The sequence below is a fragment of the Eucyclogobius newberryi genome, unplaced genomic scaffold (assembly GCF_026437365.1).
Source record: "Eucyclogobius newberryi isolate DKJ021-1_F unplaced genomic scaffold, fEucNew1.0.hap1 SCAF_9, whole genome shotgun sequence".
In the NCBI taxonomy this organism is placed as follows: Eukaryota; Metazoa; Chordata; class Actinopteri; order Gobiiformes; family Gobiidae; genus Eucyclogobius; species Eucyclogobius newberryi.
Genome location: NW_027316532.1, coordinates 21,812,373 through 21,831,758, shown reverse-complemented (window position 1 = coordinate 21,831,758; position 19,386 = coordinate 21,812,373). Strand labels below are relative to the sequence as shown.

At 38.0% G+C, this 19,386-nt stretch overlaps 1 protein-coding gene across 1 annotated transcript in view; it reads left to right on the top strand.

The window, feature by feature from the left end:
* The window catches only part of ptgs2b (prostaglandin-endoperoxide synthase 2b), a 34,691-nt gene extending 15,922 nt beyond the window's left edge, over positions 1-18,769 (top strand). The window contains exon 11 of the transcript XR_011925926.1: positions 18,758-18,769. The gene's annotated coding sequence lies outside the window, so the exon portion shown is untranslated. The remainder of the gene's footprint in view (positions 1-18,757) is intronic.
* Positions 18,770-19,386: the final 617 nt, after the last annotated feature.

The window sequence follows — 19,386 nt, the reverse complement described above, 5'->3', positions numbered from 1 at the left end:
TCCGCTCCACATCGAATCCCAAATTATTTCTAATTGAGTCATGTGCATCGGTTGTCAGTTCCGTTGTTAAAATCTTTGTCGTCGTTATAATAGACGGAGCAGAGGAATCGTGCATCGCAGGGACTTGGCCCATCGCAGCCTGAAAATGACCTGATTGTACGTGCGTGATAATAACGGTGGGCGTACTTTAAGGTGCACTATGTTGTTTTGGGTTTTTTTTGGGAAAGATGGTCAGTTACCAGCTTGTCTTCTTGTCTTCATGGAGATGTTATTGCTTTGTCTGGAATTTTCCACTTTATGAAAAAGAAAAGGTCTCATAAGTGGCAATCTGGAATCTATCAAGGCATTTCGACTCCCATCCAGAAGACATTTTCAGTCGTGTAGTGCTAGCTTGAGATCTTAGAACATCATGTATACTGCACTGACAACACGAGACTAATCGAGCGCAGCGCAGTACAAATTAGATTCTACGTTCTCAGATTGAAAACGACTTACGGATGGCAGTCGAAACATGTTGATTTCAAAGTCCAGATGACGACCCTTAAAGCCTTTTGCACCTTGGACCACTCCCACACGTGGCAATAGTACGGCACTAAACGTATGTATTTCCAAGGAGACGAACAGATGAGGCTACCAGACCCAATTTACAGGTCAAACTGCGAAAAGTACAGCTTGTTTTGGCTGAAATCTTACGCTGTTGGGCTTTAAATTATGTCCTCTCAAAAATAAATAGATAATAATCCAAAAACTTGGATTTGTATGATAAGTCTACAGTATTTCCTTCGAATTCAATCCGTGTTTCCGTAATATCCGTAATATTACTTCATTCTGTGCCTTCTGCTAACTAACCGAGTGGAGTTAAAACGTTCAGACTCCTCAATGTGTATTCTTGTTGAAAATATATACCGTATTTTTCGGAGTATAAGTCGCACCAGCCAAAAAATGCAATAGAGAAGAAAAAAAACAAATATAAGTTGCACTGGAGTATGAAATGCGGTTGCAAGTGTGAAAATAACAAATAATATCACATTTAAGTCGCTCCGGAGTATAAGTATAAATATAAGTATAAGTTGCACTCTGGCCAAAACTATGAAAAAAGGTGTGACTTATAATCCGGAATTTTTTTTATAATAATTGTATTTAATTTCTCAAGACTACTTCAAACTTTTACAGTGCGACCCAGTTTAAGTTTTTTAATGTAAATCTAATGAAACATGTCACTATAGACCTAAGTCTCAGTCTCAGTCTACAATAAAAGGGGATTTGACCTGTAACTTGCTTGTAACCGTTTAAAGCAATACTTTGAAACATTCTTGGCAGAGACGAGCAGGTGGCAGACCGTCCCGGAAGGTTTTGGACCGGACCGTTGTTACGCGCGTGTGATAAGCGCAGGTTAGTGGGGGAATGCATTGGTCATTGTGCGGAGATAATGAGAAGAGGCAGGCAGTGGGCCGCGTTTGGGACCCGGCCCAGGAGCTTGTGTGCTCGTCCTTTTGTCCAGCGCTGGGACTGTGCGTTTCCCTGTCCCGGTGTCCAGGAGCGAAGCCAAATCCTGCATTTTACGTGATGTGATGCAGGTCTGAGCGGCCGGGCTTGCGCGTGAACTGCTGGCGCTGACTCCCTCGAAACACTCAACGGTTGGTCGCAAATGGCCAGGCTGAACGTTAGTATTTGTAGAGTGTTTTCCCGTCACAATATGAGATGGGTAAATATATTCTATTCAAGCAGAGGTGGATAGAGTTGTTAAAATGTAAACGTGAATAATACAAAGCAGTGATTCAGATTTAATGTAATCAGACGGACTAAATAATAATGCACAGATTCTGGTATTTCCATAGAATAGGCTTCAACATGACAACAACACAAAACAATGAGAAAGTCAGGTGTAAAAAGAGCAGATGCTATATATAAATGATTTAATGGTCACATAACGCTTTTGTCTCCTTCACTCACAGAGGGAAGAGTAAGAGTACTGTTACTTCCAACTAAATTATACTCAGTAAGTAAATAATAAGTAAATTATGTTAGAAAACAACTCAGAAAAGTTACTGAAATAAATTAATATTTCTCACTTCTGACAGCAAAAGTAGATAAAAAAAATAAGGTTTAAAATAATATTACTCAAGAATGACAAGAAATTACTCAAGTAAGAGTAAAAAAAGTATTTGGGGGAACTATTCAAGTAAAAGTAACTATGCAGGTATAATGGGTTTATGATTTGAAGTGGAAAGAAATTGGAAAGACAAAACTAAATAAAAATGAGGGTGTAACAAATAAATCATATCTGAAGGATCGGTCAAATCATGTAATACTGCTCACATAAACTAAATATGAATGAGTACAACACGCCTCCAATCATGGTAATTGCTGATTAAACATACCGCATTTTGGCGTTGTCGGCAGGATATCGACTTACAATTTAACTTTTATTAACCTGTTTAAATGTTAGTTTGAATGTTATAGTGAAAGATGGACAGGTCGGTAGTGGTTTGCGTGTTTGCTCTTGTGCGGTTGTTAGGTGGCAGCGTGAGCATTCGTCAGTATTTGTCTATGATATCAGGGTTCGTGAATGAGGTTTTCGACGGTGACACATTCATCTGAACAGCAATCCTTCATATCATTTTTCACACACTCCTCTCTCTATAGCTTCCATCAGGGTGACTGGGTTGACAGGTTGCATGAGATTAAAACTTAAAGGAGAAGTAAAATCAATCAAGTGTTTTATGTTATAATGCTCTTACTCTTATAATTAGCTTAATCTGAGTTGTATTTGAATTTAGTTTGAGTAATCTTGTATTGTCATCTAATTGAGGCGTTGAAAAAACGCCCACAGCTCTGCATCTACTTGCAATTCTTTGAAAAAGGTCAAGCACAAATGTTCAGAAATTATGTATAGCTCTAAAAAGAATTGAAAACAGCAAATGAAAATCAGCCGCTTCCAAAAATAAAATGCCATTACAACGATGCACAGAAAATCTGTTAATTTTAAACAGAAAATCAATAGACCTAAAGCGTGAAAAAGTTGTGGTATTTTTTCAGTCAGTAAAAAGATTCACAAATGAACATACTTTTTCCTTATGGTCCAACATTAAATTAAGCAAAATAAATCCAATGATTAATACATGTATTAATTAATTAATTAATACATGTATTAATTAATAATTAATTGTTTTTTTAAAGGCATGCGTAAAGTCTCTATTATTCTATCAGGTTAAAGTGACCCATCTGTATTTTTAAGCACTTTTAGATCAATATTTTGAACATAATTTAAACTAATGATCTACATAAATATGTGTTAATTTATAATATATAAAAAAATACATATCAGTATCATAAAGATACTTCCCATAGCAATGCATCTACTGTTTGTGCTTGAGTCAACCTCACTGAGGATTATGTACTATTAAGACTATAATTAAGATGATCCTATGGGATGGAGTCAAATCCAGGCTTAAGAGAACAAGCGTAAGACATTGTGCAATAGTAAAAAACCCTGTTGAATTGCAGTGATTCATGTTTGTTTACACCAATATCAGGAAACCGTACATTTTAAAGGCTTGGCACGGAGCAATTCCAGGTACCCACATAGAACCGTGTCGGCCCAACTTCCCCCACAATTCCATTCAAGGTCATAGAAAGAAATGACTGTTCTGTTCAACAATGTTTGAGGGATGACAAAGCATGACATCGACTGGTGAATGTGCCTTGTAGAGTCGGTCAGGTGAGATGTTTGACTCACATAGCAATGAGTTCACCTCTTGCAGGGTTTAACACCTGCTTCATCTTATACAGAACCATGTAAAGACAAAAGAGGAGGCGGGGAAACGGTTTCGTCGTTTGTTTATCCACGTCCATTCTCAGACCTGCCGCACTTAATCAGTTTGGGGGAAAGGCCAAGCCACTTCCCGTTATCGCCCGTTATAGTAAGTCCATCAGTCAGCGCAGAGGTCTGTAATTACTGTGTGACAAATGTATAGCTTGTCTGCGATGTATGCGCTCACACACACGAGATGCAACATGCTCCAGGTACGGGTTTCACAGAGGTCTACACACTCTATAATGATATTAAAAAACAGTGATCGAATAGCTCACGCCAAATAAACCACAACATCAACATTATTTTAAGACTGAGCCTGACATTTGGCTATTTTTTGTATTTATTTAACCTTTATTTGACCAGAAAATTTCCATTGAGATTTGTAGATCTCATTTTATTCTGGCAGAGACCTCAAAAAGACACTTAATTGATAAAATATTATATATATATATATTATTATATATATAATAAATACAACTGTTTTTGTCACATTTCAGGCAAATAAAATTTAACTTGTCATAACTTATGACTTGTAATGCTATTAAATTGTTACTTGTTAGGAGATAGAATGGAACTGAGGATGTGCAATTGTCCTTTGGGATACAAGACAATCTATCCCTTTTGTGCCAGTTCCTTGCCTGGTAAATGAGAAATATAAATAAATGTGGCTAACGTTACATATGGCAGGAGGTTTATTTCCTCAAACTCTTAATGGACTTTAGTCTGTAAAGAAATACTAACTTTTCTGTCATTGTCATTGGTTTATGGAAAAAGGTGAAGGAATTGCTGGATTATCACAAAGTAAACAATATCCGACAATATATTTATGATATACATAAAGCAATATCTATCAGTGTTTGTAGAGATTTGGTTTACAATCCCTTTTATTATGAGAAATCCTACTGAGACTCAGATGTGCAATAATGTTTTAGGGACGTACTTGAATAAGTCATATTATATAGTATTTTACTGTATGTGGTGTTTGTCTTTCCCACACACAGAGACAGTATGTCAAACGAGAAGACTGAACCAATATTTATCTCACTTAGGACACAATGTAACAACCGTTTCACATGCTTCAGTGAGTTGTACTGCCTTGATTAACACCTTCATTTCAACAGTTTGTATCATCCGATTATTATTCATTGTTTTATTGTTGCGTCACATCGCCAACGTTTGTAAATGTTCATCAATGACGGTTATTACTCAGAGTTCTAATTTGAGTGATTATATATTTTTGAGAAGATTTCCATTTTCACCTACCCCCTAGCCCCGCCCACAGCCTTCTACTTACTTGTTATTCTGTGAAAACGTCAGACAAATGCACAAATGACAGTGAACTCGTTTCTATTATCAAAGGAGAATGCTGTGCTTTCTTTAGGTAATTTCTAATTTAATATAAGTAGATCATCATTTTACATTTTGTTCATTGTTAACTGGGATATGGATGTAAAACAATGGTCCATTTACTTCCTGTTCAAAACTGCAGAACTGATGAGCTCCGCCTCTTCACAGTGACAAGCAGCAGATTGTCTTTTATGTATCTTATTTTTGAAAAGTGGCTATGTTATATTTTAGAGCGCTACATGTCTGACTCAGAGTCTACAATCTACAACAAAGTAGATGGATGTGGGCGGGGATAGGGGGTAGGTGTAAACAGGAATTTTCTGCGCTCTCGAAGGGCCAGTGGCAGGACAATACTGGATTAAATCAGACATGAATGGATCAAAGTACAACAAATACAAGGTTAACAGCATCAGTTTTGTATGATATTTCCCCATGTTAAGTAGTTTTAGATCAATATTGTGAGCGACAGTGACCAAAATACTAAAGGCTATTAATAAATACCAATGAAAATACTGTATATAATAATTAAATAGTATAAAAACGTCACAGCGCTACACATGACATGAAGTTTTGAGACATTTCTCCTTAAGACAATGACTCTGACTGACTGGTTTCATTGTCGTCATCTTTCTCTTTCTCTCACCTTCAGCTCTGTCAACGCTTCAGAACGTCAACCAGAGAGTCAAATCACTGTTCACACATTAGTAATTCTCCAATCCACATGCCTGACATATCTGGAATATTTCCAACCAGTCTAAAAAGGACTAAAAGGACTTTGTCAACTCCAAGGGCCCGAGTAGGAAGTAGTTTGTGATTTTTGGACGGTGCTGGCTACTCCCGGCTATAAAAACATGATTTACCCAACGGAACACTCAAAGTAAATTAAATAACACTTCAATATTCTCAAACCACAAAACACTTTCTGGTTTTTGGTTATCGGAATTAATTTATCGGTTTTCGAACTGACCCTGAGCATTATTGGTGCAAATCATTGTGTATTGTACAATCGCTATAGCGAAATGAAATGTAAATGCACACAACCCCGGAGGTAACAAAAGCGTTACCATGACAATGATTGGTTGATTCAGAGGTGAAGTTCTCGTGTATTAGTCAAATACATCATAATATCCGAACGCGCTTTTCCCTCCTTATGAATGGGGATTTTTTGGTATCATCTTTAACTTGGCGCGGCCGTAAATGCTTCTGGTGTTGTGGCATTTGCATATTCTCCCTGTGTCTGTGTAGGTTTCCTCTCTTAAAACGTGTACAGTCGGGTCCTCTCTGGAGGTCAGGACTTCACTGGAAAAGAGATTTACAACTGGACTTTCACTGGGTAAATAAATGTCATTAAATAAAAGTATTAAGTGATCGCTAACTGAAACACTACGATTGTCAGCGTCGTAAGAAGGGAAAGTAATAGCTGAACTAAAGACAAAGAGAAGTTTGTGTTAAATGTTTGAGTGAATGCCAAATGTCTGTTCAAACTGGTTTTATTACAGTGGAGTGTTGAAATGTGCAGAAACCAGATTAACTGTCAGAGGGAAACATAATACACACAATATTAAAACACAACCTCTTCCTGCACTCTTTGTAAATGCAGTGCAGTGGCTTATGATTTACATTTATCTTTTTGACAGACAATTTGTTTAGTGAAATAGTTTAGTGAAACAGCAAAGCACAATGTGTGTGTTGTGCCTATAAGACGATTAATAAATAAAATATATCATTTTTCACATGATGTTCTGAGGAACCAGTGTGCTTGATGACGTATTAAGTTTAATGTTCACCAAATAAGTCATATTGTTTAGATTGACCCAGACATACGCGGTGACTTCATCGCACCTGAGGGAATGTGTGTGTGTGTCTGTGTGTGTGTCTGTGTGTGTGTGTGTGTGTGTGTGTGCGTGCGTGCGTGTCTGTGTGCGTGTGTGTGCGTGCGTGTCTGTGTGCGTGTGTGTGTGTGCGTGTCTGTGTGCGTGTGTGTGTGTGTGTGCGTGCGTGCCTGTGTGCGTGTGTGTGTGTGTGTGTGCGTGCGTGCGTGTCTGTGTGCGTGTCTGTGTGTGTGTGTGTGTGTGTGTGTGCGTGCGTGCGTGCGTGTCTGTGTGCGTGCGTGTCTGTGTGTGTGTGTGTGTGTGTGTGCGTGCGTGCCTGTGTGCGTGTGTGTGTGTGTGTGTGTGCGTGCGTGCGTGTCTGTGTGCGTGTCTGTGTGTGTGTGTGTGTGTGTGTGTGCGTGCGTGCGTGTCTGTGTGCGTGCGTGTCTGTGTGCGTGTGTGTGTGTGTGTGTGTGTGTGTGTGTGTGCGTGCGTGCGTGTCTGTGTGCGTGCGTGTCTGTGTGCGTGTGTGTGTGTGTGTGTGTGTGTGCGTGCGTGCGTGTCTGTGTGCGTGTGTGTGTGTGTGTGTGTGCGTGCGTGCGTGTCTGTGTGCGTGTGTTTGTGTGTGTGTGTGTGTGTGTGTGTGTGTGTGTGTGTGTGTGTGCGTGTGTGTGTGCCCTTTCAGTGCAAAGTGTTTCCATGACATGCACCTGTGCACATAGTGTTGTCACTCACAACATGTAACAGGGACAGGGCCGGCTATAGGTTTGGTTTATTTGTAAGAGCTGGAAAACTAAACGTGAAGAACGACGGCGCTTACAACATAGAACTCAAGTCAAAGGGAAGACAAATGTAAAACTGTCACATTCATGCAGCGCTTTTCCACCTCCTATTTTCCGGACTATAAGTCACACCTTTTTTCATAGTTTGGCCGGGGTGCGACTTATACTCCAGAGCGATATATGTGATATTATTCATTATTTTCACACTGACAACCTCAAGAGGGCGCTCTAGGCTCTAAGCGACGCAGAAGAAGAATCTGCACTTCCTCTACCTCTGGAGTTTGTGGAGTTGTTTAGAAGTGACACAGAGGAAGAAGAATTCAATGGATTTAGTGATTTGGGGTAAAACTGATGCTTTGGTAAACTTGTTAGCATGTTCTGTGTGTAGCATGTGCAATCCATGTGCCGTCGTGACACATATTCATGTGCAATTACTGTCGTGATCACATGCAATGGTATTTATGTATTTATTTATTTGTTTATTTTTATCTTTATTAATTCCCCCCTCCATCCCTTGTTGGGAAATGGGAGGTTTTGTCTGTAGGAGTTTTTGTTTATAGGAGATCTTCTACTGAAAGTGTTTTTCAGACTTCCTATAAGTGATCTGTTCTTTTCCTCTGTATCTACCTCTGTATCTACCTGCGTTGCACCAATGAAATTTCCCCATGTGGGACAATAAAGGATTATCTTATCTTATCTTATCTTTATGCTATAGTTATCTGAATAACTGTTAATATGTTACGTTAACATACCAGACACTTACCACAGTTCTGTCTGTGCGTCGTGTAGCTGAAGGTGTTAGCGTTAGCATACGTACACCTATTCACCATGTTCTCTAATCTGTTATTATTTTAAATTGCATTTCAAGATGAAATGTCTGTTCTTGGTCTTGGATTTGATCAAATAAATGTCCCCAAAAAATGCAACTTATTCTCCAGTGCGACTTATATATGTTTTTTTCTTCTTTATTATGCTTTTTTTGGGATGGAATGTACTGGAAAATATGGTTCACGTTTTTTAAATGTGGAAACCCCTTTAAGTCAAACTGAGTGCTACAAAATTTTACAATAAGAGTGTGAGCCAAAAATAGTATATGAATAGCACCGTAATTATTCAGCAACCCCAAACTTTACAACAACTTTAGTAAATTATTTTGTACTTTGCATTGATCAAATAGAAACAATTAGATGAACACAGTAGACCGCATGTGTCAACAAAGAAGAAGCTTGTGCACGCTGTGGACTGGTGCAACACCCAGATTATAAAGCCTTTGTGTTTGTAATTATGGCGTTGTTAAAGTCACATTGTAAAAGTGAATGACCTCTGGATTTCCTCTGGATTAAGTCTGCGACGTAAAGTAAAAATAGTCTCCTAATAATAACTGAGTGATGTAATGCTTTGGAGGAGTCCCTGTACGTTTGCCGTCCTTCCTGTCGTGTTTGTGTCGGCGTGGCTCCGTCGGGTACAGCGTGTTCAGTGACAGACGCACAACTGGTTTCTGTTGGCACCTGGTTTGAATTCACAGAGTTTCGCATGAGTTTCAACACAAAAAGGCTGATCTGATATTAAAAAAAATCAAAATTAGAATTTTAAAAAAGTTTGCAAACGATTATCAAAAATATATTTCTGTACAAATGTTTTTATCCTGAATTTGAGGTGTTTATGATCTTTCTTTAACGTTTTTTAAAGTGAGGTACCGCATTAAATCACTATCAGAGCAAAGAAATATGTAATTCTGATTCATTTCAAATGTCTCCTGTATAGATACTGAAATATGTTAAAATTGTATCGCAAGTTTCACATCATTTAAAGGTGGTATGGACGATTTTTTTCAGCAATTTTTTTATCATATTTCCTCGACGCATGGATAAATCATCAGTCCTGCCACGTATCAATCATAAAACGCACCTACCGCTCACCTGCAGCCGCGTGCGGTTCGTCCCCACGTTTCCGCGTGCCTAAGCGCATGGATCTATCATAATATAGTTCCCTCAGTGTACGGGGCAAAATGAAGACGGAGAAAGACAGTTCAAGCTGACGCAGAAGTGGACAGAAATCTACGGGAGACGAGCGATGCGATGCGCTCCATTGCGCTAATAAACAAACGCACGTGTGTGTTGTATCAGTCCGCACGGGGGAGTGCGCATGCGCACTTCCGCCTGCGTTCTCAAATCACCGAAAAATCGTCCATTGCGCCTTTAACATTTCTTTAACAGAATTTGTATACATAAATGTCCCACATTGCATTTTTAACAAGAGTAATTCGAACAATAGATGCCGGTTTAAAATAAATGGCTTTTTATTGGTATGTTAGGAATCATCTCCTTGAAGCTTGATAAATAAGACTATGATTAAACATGTCATTAAAACATTTTTTCTCTTCATATTTGCATTCATTCACTCTATGTTGATCTATGTTGATCTATGTTGACACTATGTTGATCTATGTTGACTCTATGTTAACTCTATGTTGATCTATGTTGACTCTATGTTAACTCTATGTTGATCTATGTTGATCTATGTTGATCTATGTTGACTCTATGTTAACTCTATGTTGATCTATGTTGACTCTATGTTAACTCTATGTTGATCTATGTTGATCTATGTTGACTCTATGTTAACTCTATGTTGATCTATGTTAACTCTATGTTGATCTATGTTGACTCTATGTTAACTCTATGTTGATCTATGTTGATCTATGTTGACTCTATGTTTACTCTATGTTGATCTATGTTGACTCTATGTTGACTCTATGTTAACTCTATGTTGACACTATGTTAACTCTATGTTGACACTATGTTGACTCTATGTTAACTCTATGTTGATCTATGTTGACACTATGTTAACTCTATGTTGACACTATGTTGATCTATGTTGACTCTATGTTAACTCTATGTTGACACTATGTTAACTCCATGTTGACACTATGTTAACTCTATGTTGACACTATGTTGATCTATGTTGACTCTATGTTTACTCTATGTTGATCTATGTTGACTCTATGTTGACTCTATGTTAACTCTATGTTGACACTATGTTAACTCTATGTTGACACTATGTTGACTCTATGTTAACTCTATGTTGATCTATGTTGACACTATGTTAACTCTATGTTGACACTATGTTGATCTATGTTGACTCTATGTTAACTCTATGTTGACACTATGTTAACTCCATGTTGACACTATGTTAACTCTATGTTGACACTATGTTGATCTATGTTGATCTATGTTGATCTATGTTGACTCTATGTTAACTCTATGTTGACTCTATGTTAACTCTATGTTGACACTATGTTAACTCCATGTTGACACTATGTTAACTCTATGTTGACACTATGTTGATCTATGTTGATCTATGTTAACTCTATGTTGATCTATGTTGACTCTATGTTGACTCTATGTTAACTCTATGTTGACACTATGTTAACTCTATGTTGACACTATGTTGATCTATGTTGACTCTATGTTAACTCTATGTTGACACTATGTTAACTCCATGTTGACCCTATGTTGATCTATGTTGATCTATGTTGATCTATGTTGACTCTATGTTGATCTATGTTGACTCTATGTTAACTCTATGTTGATCTATGTTGATCTATGTTGATCTATGTTGACTCTATGTTAACTCTATGTTGATCTATGTTGATCTATGTTGACTCTATGTTAACTCTATGTTGATCAATGTTGACTCTATGTTGACTCTATGTTAACTCTATGTTGACACTATGTTAACTCTATGTTGACACTATGTTGATCTATGTTGACTCTATGTTAACTCTATGTTGACACTATGTTAACTCCATGTTGACACTATGTTAACTCTATGTTGACACTATGTTGATCTATGTCGATCTATGTTGATCTATGTTGACTCTATGTTAACTCTATGTTGATCTATGTTGACTCTATGTTAACTCTATGTTGATCTATGTTGATCTATGTTGACTCTATGTTGACTCTATGTTGACTCTATGTTGACACTATGTTAACTCCATGTTGACTCTATGTTGACTCTATGTCGGTGTAGTCCCTCATTCGTCCAGGAGTGTTCCATTGTAGAAAAAGGTTCAGTTGTAGTCATCTGGACTCAGTTTAGAAAAAAACTGAGTCCTAAACTGAGTCCAGATGACTACAACTGAACCTTTTTCTACTATGTTGACTCTATGTTGACACTATGTTGATCTATGTTGACACTATGTTAACTCTATGTTGATCTATGTTGACTCTATCTTGATCTATGTTGACACTATGTTGATCTATGTTGACTCCATCATCTTCTACTGTTGTATCAATCCATTATCAAGCCCATGTTATATGGTTCCAACTGCTTTTTCAATAATATATAGGGTAATATGTTCACTTTTAACTGTCGGTGTAATCCCTCATTTGTGTTCCATTGTAGAAAAAGGTTCAGTTGTATCATCTGGACTTAGTTTTAGAAAAAACAAGACGTTTCGACTCTCATCTAAGAGTCATTGTCAATTTAAATTGTCTAAATTCGCACATTGACAATGACTCTTGGATGAGAGTCGAAACGTCTTGTTTTTTCTAAAACTGAGTCCAGATGATACAACTGAACCTTTTTCTACAATTCACTTTTAACTTTTGTCAGTATTTGATTCTATGGCAACAGAGAAGTCCGTCTAAAACTTTGGAAATGAATAACTACAACAAATTCATTAGAGTTACGCACCAAATTGTCACAAACATCATTGCAATTGTTTAATTATTCATGCATTTTATTGAAGTATATATTTACTTGTGTACGTTGTCATGTGATGCTGGTGTTAATTAAGGTACCAGAAAAGAGCTGAGGCATTTTCATTATCTTTCCGTTTATGGGTACAAAGCGCGATGTCTTTTTTAGTCCAAGTAAAACCACAGTAGTTACACGGACCAAAGTCACAAAGGAAACAAACTGCTACAAAAACCCTCGGAATCTCCAGACTTAACTTACAGTCGTTAAAAACTGCCCTCGGGACGCTCAGGTGCAGGAGGGCCCCTGAGTGCACTTTATTGTATATGTATACTGTTGATTTTTTCTTCAGTTTTTTTGTACCTGAATCTGTCAAACAAATTCTGTGTTTGTGAAAAACATTTCCCCTCAGGCACAATAAAGTCTTACGTCTAAAGTCTATATTTTATGTATTTACCTGTTTGCAAATTATTTTTACCGCTATATTTGAAAAAAAACAACAACATATGAAGCAATCAAAAATATATCAAAACCAAAAAAAGACTTTGGACGAATCTACTTCCAAAAAATACTGAATAATCGTGCAAAACTAGCAATGCAAAGTATATGAAGTATTGTCGAAGAGCGTTATTTAAAGTGACAGGTAAATATTCATGCTATTCTGTTCATATAATGGAAGCTGTGTAATTAAGCACTTAATGCCAGTGTGTTTTAGTCCTCCACGTGGCCATATTCCCACAGAGAAGCAGGCGTGCGTAAAATACAATAAACATTTTAAAGATTTGCCATGTCTTAGTCACATTATCTTTAAACGGTTGTATTGTTACCGTGGCATTGCACCTCCCAGTGAAAGATGAGCTCAGACTTTCAAAATGCCAGGTGTATTCAGGTAACAAAAGCCCCTCCGCTGCACCCTCCCAAACGATTTTCCCACCTTATCATAAACCAACCAAGAGCCATTACGGCGCCATCATTCATGCCTGAATTACAATGCGGTTCCCTCATAAGTATCACGTTTACAACGCTGACACATTAGTCAAGCTCTGTATTTCATAATGGCACACACTTACTATCAATCAGCGGTGTTTCCTGGTGCGCTGTGTCATTTTTTCCGCTTGGATGTAGAGTACACAGATGAGTGGTACAGTGGGGTGAGGGGGCGTATAACAAAAACAGCGACAGAGCTTTGGAATGAATAATATTTATGAATGGCAGAGATTGTACCGGTAGGATTGTCGTTCTTTCTTTCCCTCCCACAGACACCAACGCAATAAAAAGAGAGAGAAGATCACACCTTAGACAAGCATCTGGGCAATGTGTGCCAAAGTTACCTAGGAGTGTGTTTGAAATAGTGGGGAATGTTCTGTGCTTAGTGATTTCAGAGCTGGAGTTGACATTTACTACACGGACCATGACCCCCGCTACGAGGCAAAGTTTTTTATTGGCGTACGAGAAACATGAATAACACAAATGTACAGAAATGGATGCTGTTTTTGGGGCTTCTGGCGATGAGGGGCCTCGATACCCCCATGTCGGACATAAATTAGAAGAATTGGAAGAATTAAAATAGGATGGAATGGAGGGGCATGAAGTCACGAACGCTGATGTGTGTGACCCGGATGCTTAAATAGCGTTGCCGCAGGAAGGGGCGTGAAACAGGTATGGTTCTGCTCCCGAACGTAAGATAATGGCAAGGCAAGGCAAGTTTATTTGTAGAGCACATTTCATACACAAGGCAATTCAAAGTGCTTCACAGCAGGAAAAATGCATTCAAATCACAAAGAAATTACAGAAACAGAAATACAATAAAATTAACTAAATTAAAAATTATCAATCCAACTGATTTTCTAAACTAATAAAATCACAAACAAAAGAGAAGAGTGCAAAGAAAAAATCCTTTCAGTCATATGCGCAGATAAACAAAACTGTTTTTAGCTTAGATTTGAACATTGTCAGAGTTGAAGCCTGTCTCACATCTTCAGGAAGACTGTTCCAGATTTTAGCTGCATAAAACTGAAACGCAGATTCCCCATGTTTTGTCCTGACTCTGGGCACCAGCAGGAGGCCGGTCCCTGAGGTCCTCAGAGTCCGAGATGGTTCATATGGCACTAACATATCCAAGATGTACTTTGGTGCTAGGCCATGGAGAGACTTGTACACAAGCAGAGCTGCTTTAAAGTCTATTCTCTGAGCCACAGGGAGCCAGTGCAGAGACCTGAGAACAGGACTAATGTGCTCATACTTCCTGGTTCTGGTCAGGACCCGAGCAGCAGCGTTCTGGATGTACTGCAGCTGTTTTACAACTCGTTTGGAGAGACCAGTGAGCAGGATAATAAACTTTTTTGGTTGGCAAGATAATAAACTTTTTTGGTTGTTGACAGATTTGTGCGGGTGGAGTTAGCACCATTGAGCAGAAGACTGAGCGGGTTTGAGAGGCTGGGATGACCTCTGCACCGCCGAGGCTGAAAAAAGCTTCACGAGCAAGGAAAGGCCAGAGACGGATTGATACCAAGAGACAGATCTAACGCTATAATAATAACTACAATGCATCAGTCTTACATAGTGCTTTTCCATACTTGACAGTCATAAACTAGTCAGAGCTGTCTTGGGGCAGACTGACGCAAGTGAGGCTGACAATCGGCCCCTCCGACCATCAACTTATAGTCATGATCTACAGCCTTTTCCTTGATATAAAATTGAGTTTAGTATTATAATAATACTAGAATGGAGTGTGACAGTGACAGGTTGTGGTCACTTGTTGATGCGTCTGTAGAAATGCGTCGCTCGTTGTATCGGCTTCACCTCTAACCTATGGTCATTATCGAAAGGACCATAGGTTAGGACCTCAAACATCATCAGCCCGGCCTGGTAAAGTTTACGTTTTATTAGCATACAGTGTTTTTCTAGATCTCTCTGCTGCGCCCGAGACCCCAAATCAAAAAAGTCACGACATCCGCTCGCATGCTGCGGAAGATCCGTGGAAAAACCTCTGCCCACGGACCGTCTGAATGCTGTTTTCTTTGTCGTTTCCCCCACAACGGCCCGCCATCCCCTCCGGAGCTGGCATGCTCTGGACGGGGGGGTTTCATGCAGACGCTCGGCCGCACGCACGGCACAGACAAAACATTTAGACGAGCCACATCTGTGCGTTTTAAGCGTCCTCCGGTGGCACGCTGCTCATCTGGGCCCCGGCGTTTCGTGAGCAACATCGCCGAGAAGCTCCGCCACATTTCACATCCATTTACTCCTAACGGGCAAACAGTGTGAGTATTAAACACACAAGGCGTGCCAGGAGTCTGGAGCTTATGGCTTTGGACTTTGCTGTGGAGATCCTCACAAACACGCGGCTAACAAAGCGTGAGTACGTAGGCCGTCATTGCGGATTCGTACACAAGTAACATCTGGATTCGCTCTGTGTTCTGTAACCAGGGCACATGGGTCTGAGATTCCACTTCAAATCACGGCTTGTGCTAATGTTTGCCCGACAACCTTTCTGCCAATTTAGTGATGAAACCAAGATCTAACAAACAAAAACCTCAACCGTTTATCCGCGGCAGAGTTCCCTTGTGTTCAGATGGGTGGCCCGACTTTGGGGGAATACACACCGTAATCATGCTGTTGTTCTCGATTGTTGATGGAAACCAAGGATGGAATGGAAGGTTCAGGAATATGATGATCAAGGTTGACTTCAGCTCCGTCCAACAGGTGCGAAGCAGCCGATAACGTAATAACGGCCAAAAATGATAACAATCATCATCATCATGTGTTTATTTCCAGACGCAGAAAAATGCACAAAACAGACATTAACACAAACAACACAAACAAGGTCAAAACGGACTTGACTTGAGTATTCAATACAGGGCAAGGCTAATTAAAAGCATCAGGCCACACAAGTCCTCCTCCTGATCGCCTCTGGTCCGACATATTATAGTACTCTTCTTTTGCATTGTATATAATGTTAAATAATGTCTGAACCCTGCACCATATTTTCAAATCAACTTGCAAAATTCTAAAATAATCCTGTAACAAAAGTCAAATATCTAGGGTTGGTTCTAAACTCCAAACTAAAATCTCAATTGTTTGAAATTAATCCGACAGCCCTGCTGTACATGCATTATTATTATTTTTATAATTTCTTAATTATAGTTTCTTATTTTTGAATTATTATTATCATGATTTTCTCTTCTTTGCTTTAAATTGCAGCCTATAGATAATAAAAGAGTATTAACATAGGCCTATATTGTGTTTCTATAGCTTGATTATGTTTAATCAATAATGAGGGGGAAATATTACTAAATGAATTATAACATAAAGCGGATAAAGTAGATGTTTGGGCTTTGCTGAATCTAACAGTAGCCTGTGGGTTGAAAAAAGTGAAAAGGCGTAGCACCCGTGTTCTAGGCCCACATCAGACTGAAAATACCCTTGATTAATGGAAATATAATCTATTTGAATGCATTTTTTTTCCTGCTGTGTGAAGCACTTTGAATTGCCTTTGGATGGTTAAGTTATTAGGCCCAACCCACGCAAAAATCACAAGTCAAACTAATAAAATATTACCACCAAATTTGGCATCTTTCAATCTGAGTTCTATTCGGTTTAAAAAGAACGGACATTTTACTATTTTTTTCAATCACAGGCAATCCAATCAAGTGGCAACAATAATGTACTTTGTGTTGCAACACTGGAATTTCCCCATTATGTGGACAAATAAAGGCTTATCTTATTCTTCTGAACTTTTACAATATTTAATTTATTTTCAAAGCATTTCGTAAAAAGCAAAAATTATGACTTAAGGTTTAATAAAAAAGATCTCAAAATAGTGTTGGGACAACCTCTTATGGTTAAGCCAACTTAATTATTGTTTTTTTTTTATTATATTTTTTATTCAAAATGATCTCAAAATTCTGTTACTTTTACACAAAAACATAAAGAATAGACTCACTGCTTGAATGTATGTTGATGAAAACAAAAATGTATACAGTTTAAATACAGTTCGTGGTGGTCACTTTATGCAGTGGTGGAAAGTAAAAAAGTACAAAAATAAAACAAAGTACTGTGCCGATACTATATCTGTATTTGTATTTTCTACTCTACTTTTCTTCAATTCTGAACAAGAGTTATTTTGAGCACATTCATGGTGACATCCTGACATTTATTTGATTTGGTTCTATTGACCAAAGCACAATTCCTTCTCAAAATCACCACATTTAATACTTCTTAATGACAGGTTTTTAAGATTTTCTAATTTTGACTTTATTTGGTGTATTTATACGTGTTGTCATATTAATTATAGTTTTACACCAATTGAGCAGGTATTTGTGGAGAAAACGTTGAAAAATATGTGGGAAATGACAGGAAGTGACATCACACTAGGGACAAACTGCTTTTTTGACCCTCCGAACATCAATTCAACAAAATAAAGTCGCTCTCATATATTTTTATTTGTCAAATTATTGTGACATTGTGACATTAGATGAGTTTTTGCCCATAGTTTGCAGGTAATTTCCAAGTGTAATGTCATCAATTACAAACAGGAAGTGAAATTATAAACCAAAAAGATTTTCTTCTCTGTCACGATATTTTTATAATGTTTTGCCAAATTCAAAATATATCCATCTTAACTGCATTTCAGTTCAATGAGTCGTCCAGCCTGTCATGGGTCTTTTAAGTATTTCAAAATGCTTTTTTTGTTTGTTCTACTTTTACTTGAGTCATTTTATTGCACATGTATCTGTCATTTTACTTGGCATACCTAATTCTCAAACAGTCAACATGACTAATATTCACACGCATGGATATTTGGGCAACTAACACAGCTTTAGATCAGTTTTTTCAGACAGAATCAGACAGAATCAAACCTAATCAGACTCTCATCCCAAAGCGTCATGTTCTTCTTCTTCATTGGACACTTCAACTTTCATCCATCATAAACACGCACACTAACACGCCTAGTGACTCACTGCTCTTTCTTTCTTGCATTTTTTAAACGATAACAAATTGATGTATAATTAATCAATCATTTTTTTTTCCACAAACTTCATAAAATCTCTTGGCTAGAGACAGAAATGAGGAAAAACGTTGGGTACCACTGCTAAACTTCTTCCATCTCTTCCTATGTTGGAAAGTCATGCGTTTCCCCCTCTAGTGGTAAAAGTGGTGGGACATATTTGCATGAAACTGTACAAAATAACATGTGCTGTGCCCCAGAGTGGTTTTTACTGCAGAAACCTCTAGAGAGCCACAAAAACCACATCCAGGAGATGCATCCTGATACATCCTGGTCCAGGATGTATCAGGATAAAAACAACTTGTAACAACGCACACTGTTGTCTACCAACTCCCTCTAGAGTTGTATTTGGATTTCTTTAATAGTTCTTATTAAAAAAAAAAAAGAAAGGTGTCATTTTATAACAGCCTAACTATTTATAGCCTTAATTAAGCATGAAGAAAGACTTAATCTATACTGAACAAACAATTTATCATTAATTATTCAGGCTTAATATCCAATTACACCTGATTTTTACTGTTTTCAAACGGTTTGCTGTGATCTAAAAGTATTGCTCACTCCAAGTGTCTGAATTGTTCACTGCAATAAGTTTATGCGCGCTTTTGCCAGAGTTTATGTCGGATAAAGCACTCTGACGGACTTAGACAGCACACAGCGGTCTCATTTTGACACATACAGCTGCTTTTACATAATGTATCTCAAGTAGTGGAGCGAAAGAAATGGGAAAAACTTGTACAGGCGCTTTAAAGGATAAATGTGGTTACACTTTAATAACTACTCTGTTTACAGCCTTAATAAAGAAGAAAGACTTACGTATATTAATAAAGGGGTAAACGTTTGAATGAGAGTATTAATTGTATTTATTTATTTATTTTATTTTTAATTTTTTTTTATTCATTTATTTATTTATGTATTTAT